The sequence below is a fragment of the Chrysemys picta genome, chromosome 7 (assembly GCF_011386835.1).
Source record: "Chrysemys picta bellii isolate R12L10 chromosome 7, ASM1138683v2, whole genome shotgun sequence".
Classification (NCBI taxonomy): Eukaryota; Metazoa; Chordata; order Testudines; family Emydidae; genus Chrysemys; species Chrysemys picta.
The window spans coordinates 76,044,610-76,053,373 of NC_088797.1; the positions used below are offsets into that span (position 1 = coordinate 76,044,610).

Here is an 8,764-nt window from a genome sequence, read left to right on the forward strand (position 1 = left end):
AAGTTACATGAATCTATTACACAAGTTTATTGGAGGCTTCAATAATACAAGCTTTTGCAGGGCCAGCCAAGTGACTTTGGGCTCTTCATGACCACTCAGGAAACCTGGGCTCAAAATCCTCAGGCCAGAAGGACTTAGAAGTGCCATAGTGGCAGCACACTCAGCCCTAAAAGTAATGTCACTGAATACTCTACAGAACAAGTTCTGAAACTTTTTTGGTGAGCCCCTTTTCAGAGATTGAGTGCTTCACTCTTTCTAAGGGCAGAGGGTGCCCAGCACCCACAGTGGCCGGTAGCAGGAGGAGTGCCTGATAACCATGCGGGTGGGTACTCACTATGCAGCACTTGAGGAAACCTTCTGCAGTCTGCAGCGGTTGGGTGGTCTTGACTGCGAAGACCTGGTTCCTTGCCTGTCTCACTCCTTGTGTAGGGGAAGTGAGCAGTGCCGTGGTGAAGGGTGGGGAGCATAAGGCTACACCCGTAAGTACTGGCCCCCTATCAGACACAAACCCCTCCTTACCCTGACCCATCAGTATAGCCCCTACACTTCCCCCATGTAGACTCTGTCTGGCAGAGGAAGCAGATGGGGCTCTGTGCCTCGGGGCCAGAATGGCCAGGGACTGGAGTCAGGAGGGGGCTCTGTTTGACAGGGGCATCAATACTCACAACGCACAGTCTGCTCCCTGCTTGCAGAGTCCCTGCCAGCCTCCCCAGCAGAGGAGGGTAACTGCCAGTTGGTAACTGTGCCAGTAGGGGAGCAAGACAGGTAGGGAGCCTGCACAGAGAACCGGCCACTTCCTCTGCTGGACAGAGCCCCCTGTTAACACTGGCCCTTCAGTGCATCCCCGTCAGGTCCTCGTGCCCCCCCCCAATTTGGGAGCCTCTATTCTACAGCCATCCATTAGACAGGTTCAGTAAGATTATGGGTTCTCATAAGAGTCCTGGGCAGAATTCTTCAACCTATATTAATGGAGGAGCAAATGGCAGTGGGAGATGGGAAACAACATAGCTCACAAAGGGCTTAGTCCTGCTTCCATTCAAGTCAATGGAAAATCTACCATGGACTTGAATGCTGCAAGATGAAGCCCCTAGTGAACACAACCTCCCAATCAAAAGGCAGCTTTACTTCTAATGCTCATGTGTCCTCTCAAAGTCCATGTCCCCCCCTGCCGCTGGTGTGCTGCGGCCACTGCTGACTAGCATGACCTGTGGTGCCAGGCTTTGAGGAGACACGTGTAGAGAAACGGAGAAGTGGGTGACTTTTAGATAAATCCCTCCCCACTTGGTTTCTTGTTAAATTAAAGGTGTGGATGCCAAAAGCTAAAGAACGGGGTGTGGGTCTCACCTCCTTGGAGCTCAGGGAGAAACTTAAAGGCAGAGACATACCTTCTGCCACAGAGCCAGTGGTGCTGTCTCCCACAGTTTGCCAGCAACCTGTTTGGTTTTTCCCCTCTCTCCTCTTCTCTGTCTGCTTCTAGCAGGCTAGGTTAGTCTCCGCCTGACACACACGGGAACTCCTGAGGGCTCCAAAAAGGGGATGTAACCCTCACTTGGGGATTCCCAGCTCTGGGCTCAGCCTCCAGGGGGACCTAGCCCAAAGATTACAACCAAGATGGCTAAAAGAGGCCTCTGACACCCCCTCCCCCAGCCTGCAGCAGGCTTGGAGTCAGGGGTGGGGACAGAAGGAACCAGAAACCTCCACTGGGGCCAATTAGGGAGCTTGAAGTGGACAGGCAATTGGCTACACTAATGACAAGTCAGGGCTGCACAGCCCCAGCATGTTAACAGGAGAGGGGACAGCTAAGCTTGGCTGAAAGAGAAGCAAATTTGAAGGAAAAAAAAAACCCTAGGAGAGGCAGAGTGTAGCTTAGGGAGTTCCTGCTGATGCCCCTCTCCCCCAAAAGGGAGGTTTTGCACTATTCTCTGACTTCAGCTGTATGGATTAGGCAGCTCCATCACTGCAGTGACTAGCATCCTAAGAAAAAGAGCCTTTTATTTGGAAGCTGAGAGACACAGCACAGCTCAGGGAGTCCCTGCTAAATTCCCCAAAAGTGGGTATTTGCATGGCTCTGAGACTCTAACTGCATGGATCAGCAACTCCAGCGCTGCATCCCGAGCTGACCTGGCACTAACTACGGAGAGCTAGGAACATTTGAGATCATGGAAACCAGTGAGCCTGCTTGGGTTTAGGAAAGGACTCTGCCCCATCAAAGAGAGAAGAAAAAGTAAGGTGACTTTTGTTTAAACTGGCCATACTGCTGCAACCCTCCATCCCAGGACATGCAAATTCAGCTATATCATCTACTTTGGGAAGATGCTAGGGAGGGAGCTGAAGTTTGGAGGAGTTTGTGAACGTGATGAGGTAGGGAATTCAGTTTATTTCTAAATATTTATTAATTGTAAATTAACCTTAACCCCTTCCTTCCTCCAATCCTATTTTCCTGTTGCCAGTAAAGACAACCCCACCCCAACCTTGTTATACTATTGTTTTTTGGAGTGATATTCCTTTGTTAGTGGTTTTTACTTTATTGTCCTCTGTACTGACTTTAACTTCTTTGTCAGTAGTAGTATTATCATTGACTTTCTCAAGGAACAATGGCCCTGTGTATTTGGTACAGTGAGGAGTTACTTTAGTGGAACCAGCTGCTAAGCTGGAATCCAGGATCAAACCCATGTGAGGAGGGGGAAAAGGTGCTCCAAATATTGGTGATACCAAACACGTGGGAGAGAAAAAGGGTGGAGGAGAGTTCAGCTACAACTTGGGGGAGGGAGTGCAGGAGAAAACTTTCCAGCTGAGTGCAGGTGAAGCTATGGCCTCCAAAGATGCAGGGATGTTACTGGCTTTGCCGCCTCTTCAGGAAGACTGCTTTTCATTTTTCTTTAGTGGGATGAATTGAGGTAGCTCACAGTAAGACCTGATATAACAACTTCCTTCTGTGCTATCACCCAGCAGAAATAAAGCAGCTTCAGCTTTGGAGGGATGCTTTCCCCTCCAGGGGGTGGACTGGCCACGCTAAGGGAACGATGCCACGTGGCATATTCTAACTCATGTCGTGGCTTCAGTAAGTGCCTCTGTGTAAATGACATGCCCTGGCTTTCTACACATGTGGAAACTGTTATGGTCTGGGAGAAATCAAGAAGAAAAGTGGTAACTCAGATCCTTTGCTAATAACAGTCTATAACAGCAAAGGGAAAAGACAGATTTCTGTACATATTGCTATTTGTTTTCATACGCTTCTTCAGAACTCCCTTCTGGTTTGCAGTCATTGTGCCATGGTGCAGTGTTAGTGTCTCAAATAGTAATGTTCCCCTTTCCTTTATCTCTTTGCAGTCACCCTTCAAAGTGACAGGTGTAAGTGCAAGTAGAATTAAAATGGGTGTAGTTTATTGAAATGGAGTTTGTAATGTGAGTGTCTTCAATACATGAGATCACTTTTTCCATGTTTTTTTAATTCCTCCAATAGAAATGAATGGGCCCTACAGTGCTCTAAGGAAAGATTTTTGTAATTAAAACTTCATAAAACGTATTTGTCATCTGACTGTACATAATAATCCAAGGCCTAAAAGACCAGTAACTCGCTTTTTCTGGGGAGTGGGTTTGGAAGGGGAAATCTACACAATGAATATCACATTGCACTTCATTGTGTCACAGGCAGCAACTTAACCACATGGTGCTGCTTCTTTCTCAGCTCACAGGAAGATTTGTTTTTTATCTAGTGATTCAGGAACATTAGCTCTCTTGAAGGGATATATCTATAAACTCTAAAAATGCTGCTATATACTCCTGTAGCCCAAACACTTCAGCAGCAGACAACAGCAAAGAGTTAATATTTTATAAACACACTTTAAGGATGATTTCAAACCTGGCTTCCATTTATTTACATGCCAAAAAAGGCATCCAAGTGTGACCAAATGTAGGGGAAATTGCTTGTATTCCTCAAACTGAAAAGCACTTAAAACAAAAAATTATTTTTAAATGGTTGCAAGTCACTTTTTTTTTTAAGGCAAATCAAGGGGTCTTGATGTAGGTGTAATATACACAAAATATAGGCCAGTTCAGTGGGAAAATATTACCGGTACTTAAAAACAATGAGATGCATCCCCCCGCCCCCCCCCCCATGTGAAGGGCTATACTTTATGTATCACACTCTATGTAAGTAATATGGGTTTCATACTAATACTTTGGCACTTCTATAGCCTGCTTCTGGGAAGCAGGTCTGTAGTGTGCAAGGCAAATGTCTTTAGTGTTATGTCCATTTAACAGCATGGGAAACAGTAGCACACAGGTTAAAGGGCCCAGTCCAACTCCCCTTGCTTGCAGTGGGAGCTGGACTGAGTCCTATTTAACTTCCTCAAAGTCACACACTGAGTTGTGGACAGATTCACTTATAGAATCAAGAACTCTTTAATGGCCTGCATCCTAACTACTAGAAACTACTGCCTTCTATTTATGCTCAGCTGCTAAGTAACTAAGCAGCACAGCTACAATGATTTTTTCTCAGACTGTTTTATCATAATTTAACTACCTGCCACACCTATATTTCAGATGATCCCATTCACAGATATGGCGATAGCTTGACACCTCCATTAAAAGAAGTGCATGTGCTTCATTTCCACTGGGACAGCCTCGTGAAGGAGAGGTGATGTTCCAACAGCTACAGGTGGTAAAGCAGCATTTAAAAAAAAAAATTCATCCCCCTTCAGTCTTGGCCCTGAAGCCATCATTTTTCACTGTGGATGGGAAGGCTTATGGTACCTAGCCACGGTGTTCATTAACCAGCCAAAGGAGTCAAGTCCTTCCCTTTCTTTTCTTGCTATCAAGGCCTGAGACTTCACAGCACACCCAACACCTGTCAATCTAGAGACTAAATTCTGATTTCCGTGACCCCTGTTGAAATCCACTGAATTCAGTGGAGTTACAATTTATTTGCATGTGCATGAGAAGAGTATTTGGTCCTGTGAGTGAAACCCAAACCTAGGCAGGTCCCTAGCAGGTCACTGGATTCCCTTCCACAGCAGAGTCTATTTAAACTTGACTTTCTTCTGAATCTCTGGCTTGTAACCACTTTCTCATTAGGATTATGAGGTTTCCTCCTTTTCTTGACATTTGTGTGCGCAATAGTAGTCAGTGTAGCACCTTTCCCTTAGGCCCTGGATACTATGGCTGCCCTTCAAAAGCTAATGATTTCACGAGTGAACAATCTGAGTGTTTCCTCTTCTTTTTCTCATTTATAGTCCTTGCATCAGTAGACAGTGCTGGTTTTGGGGATTGGCCTCATCATCCCAAAAGCAATAACTGTCTTATTTCTATAATATGTCTTATAGAATGATTAAAAAATCAGCAGGTTGAGCTTTCCATTAGCCTCCCCAATTACTGTGATCACCTTCCTAAAAGCTGTTGCTTTATATCAGTGCTTCTGTCCTTTCTCTTGCTTCACCATCCTTACTACTCCATTCTCTCTCCTCCCCTTCTCATATTCCTTGCTTTCAGTGTGTTTCGGACAAAAAAAAAAATCAAATCGTTATGGCTCACTGAGTGTTAAAGAAATGAATACAGAAGGGACATGGCCCTCACATGTACCTGCAGTTAAATTCACAATCAGTATAGTGTAATATCACAGAAAGTCATTGTTTAAATAGATATAGGGCCTGGGTCTGAGCAACCACAATGTTTATCTAGGAACTTCACTGTGTAAAGGCCAATAATAGTTAAGTGGGCCATCAAGTACACATTTGCCTGCTCTCTAACATTTACCCCACTGGTCTGTTGTAATGACTTTCAGGTTATTTTCTACTCACTTTAAGCTCTGTTTCTGGCTCCTTCCCCAGTCAATTTTTGCTCTCTTTTATCTATGTATAATGGAGTGGAACTTGCTCTGATATTTTTAATGTACAGTTTGTCCAATAAATACATTATGCACAGGCCACTTCAAACAATATACAGAATTATGATACATAATGTTAAACCACATTTTAGCATTAAAATGTTTTCTAGTATACACAACACATGCATACAGTGCATCTTGAGTTGACAACTTAATTAAATATTGGCAATATTATTTGAATTTCCCAGTCTGTGGAAAAAGTTATTACACATCCCTTATTCACATACACTGGTTTTTGCAGTGTGTATGTGAAATATTGATAACTAAACAATGAGATAAGTTTGCATTTCCATCAAAGGATCAGTGAATGTCGTGTCACACTATCCTTGTGAAGTAGGTATTATCCCCATTTTACAGATGGAAAAACTGAGAGCATCAAGGTAAAGTGACTTGCTGATGGTTATATACGAAGTCTGTGGCAAAGCTACAAATAGAACCCAGACATCCTGACACCCACTCCTGTATGTTTACTACAAGATTATCTTTCCTTCTTGCAGTAGATGTTCACTGAAGTGAATGCCATTGAAAACAAATATGGTAGCCTTTCCTTTTTACAGTTCAGGCTGCAGCAAGAGTGCTTATGCTTTCAATATGAGCCTCTATTTTGAAGGATTTATAATTTAGGAGGTAAATAACCCTATGCTCCAGTTTGTCATCAGAAATATTAGGCTAAGAATAAAATTTCACAAAATTAAAAAAATTAAACCACAGTGTATTGCTGTACTTGAGCTAAGAGAACAGGAATCCTAGTCCTGTATAACCCCTCAACCTCGTTTAGTTGTAGGGACGAATCATGCAAATATTCATGCATGTAGTTAGCTTTGTGCACATAAGAAGCCACGCTGAAATCCATTGTTTTGCTCACAGCGTTATAGTTAGGTGCTTCTGCAAGCATTCGCAGCACTGATCTTTACTTTGTTTCACAGCAATTGCTGCCACATTAGATGCATAGGCAATTCATGTTTCACCTTTTAAGGCACGTTCCTGCATGTATGGTTTGGATTGTCAGTTCTTCATTCTAAACACTGAAAATATACCGTGATTGGAACAAAATGTTTGAAACTGTCACATGACTAATCATTGCTGTAATGAAATGTGCCTTATGCAGTTATGCATGATGGCTTTTGTGCTACACAATGATGCAGCCTCAGTTACCAAACAAAAATTCACATTTTACATATATTCTGTTCTCTCTCTCAGAACTAGGCAGCTTTCATTTTGCACGCACAGAATCCACAGCCAGAACTATATACTAAATGCATACAATTTTTCAGCACGGGTTCCTAATGATTTTTTACATAACTATGCATCAAGTTTACACATTTTATTAAGCAATTATATATACATATATAGTTATTTACTGAAATCATGACAATATTGATCATTAGCCCACGAAGTACATGTAAGAAAAGGCAAATTCACATAATAAAATTTGCTTGAAAAGAACCTCATCATTATGAAACAATTCCCACAACTACCGGACAAATCCAGAATGTAGGTACAAAGAAGAGCCTGGCTTAAATTTACCCAGTGGAAGCTGGTTTTGTAAAGTAACAGGAATTTCCTTTGTAATTGTGAAGTTCCTGTGTTCTGCTGTGTGGGTTTGTTTCACAACATGAACTCCTCTGTTGTTCTTCAGAAGTTTCTACAATTTGTTATGCTATAGCAAGTCAGTTTTTTCCTTATGATAAACTGTAACAAAACAAAAGATCACATCCCAATCCATAACAAACAATGGTAATAAGACACAATATCAGCTTTTACTTACAATGTTAATTTTGTGCGAGATCTGCACCAAAGCAAGGAGATTGTCAAAATTAAAGCTGAGCCTAAGACCACTCTGTTTGCTTAGGTTTTACAAACACATTTAGGGCCTAATCCATAACCAAGCGAAGTCAACAGTAGTTTTTCCATCAACTCAGACAGATTTTGGATCAGGCCCAAATATGCTTCATAGATAGCATTCATTTTGCATCTTTTTATTCAGTGATTACCTTGGACCTTATCCCTTCCCTTTCTGTTGTAAGTTTCTGTGTTTGTCTGATCAAAGATGAGATAGCTTGTGGCCAGCAACAGCCCAGGTGTCCAAGCAAGGGGAGGGCATAAGAAGACATTCCCCGCATCCCAACCTTCTTAATTAGGGACTGTTCACAGCTGCCATCTTTGTGCTTCTCCCAAGAGCGAGCACAGAAATGTTCAACATTTAATGTCTATGTGCTGTATGCTTTAAAAACTGAAACAAAGTTTGCCACATCTGGGGGCTGAATTTCTCTCCTCTCCTAGTCTCAATCACTGATGCACTGGCTGTGCAAGGGCAGAAAAAAACTCCACAATTCTGGTGCCAAAATTATAGCCAATAAGTGGGTGAGGATCTGCCACTCAACAATAATGCCAGCACAGATAGCAAATACACCTCTCCCCCAATATAACGCTGTCCTCGGGAGCCAAAAAAATCTTACCGTGTTATAGGTGAAACTGCATTATATCGAACTTGCTCTGATCCACCAGAGTGCGCAGCCCCACCCCCCCGGAGCACTGCTTTACCGCATTATATCCGAATTCGTGTTATATAAGTCGCGTTATATCAGGGTAGAGATGTATCACGGGAGCCTCACCTATATATACACAGTCAGGGAGCATCTACATTTGGGGTACGTCTTCACATCGATTTATCCGGGATCGATATATCATGTCTCATTGAGACGCAATATATCGATCCCCAAATACGCTCACCGTCAACTCCAGAACTCCACCAGAGTGAGCGGCGGTAGCGCAGTTTACGGGGGAGCCGCGGCCGTCGATCTGGCGCCGTCTGGACCCCAGGTAATTCGATCCAAGATACTTCGACTTCAGCTACGCTATTCGTGTAGCTGAAGTTGC

At 43.2% G+C, this 8,764-nt stretch overlaps 1 long non-coding RNA gene across 1 annotated transcript in view; it reads left to right on the forward strand.

Annotated features, from left to right (window-relative positions):
* Positions 1–1,267: 1,267 nt before the first annotated feature.
* LOC135972730 (uncharacterized) overlaps positions 1,268–8,764 on the forward strand; it is a 90,571-nt gene continuing 83,074 nt past the window's right edge. The window contains exon 1 of the long non-coding RNA XR_010589220.1: positions 1,268–2,361. This is a non-coding gene — a long non-coding RNA (uncharacterized LOC135972730). The remainder of the gene's footprint in view (positions 2,362–8,764) is intronic.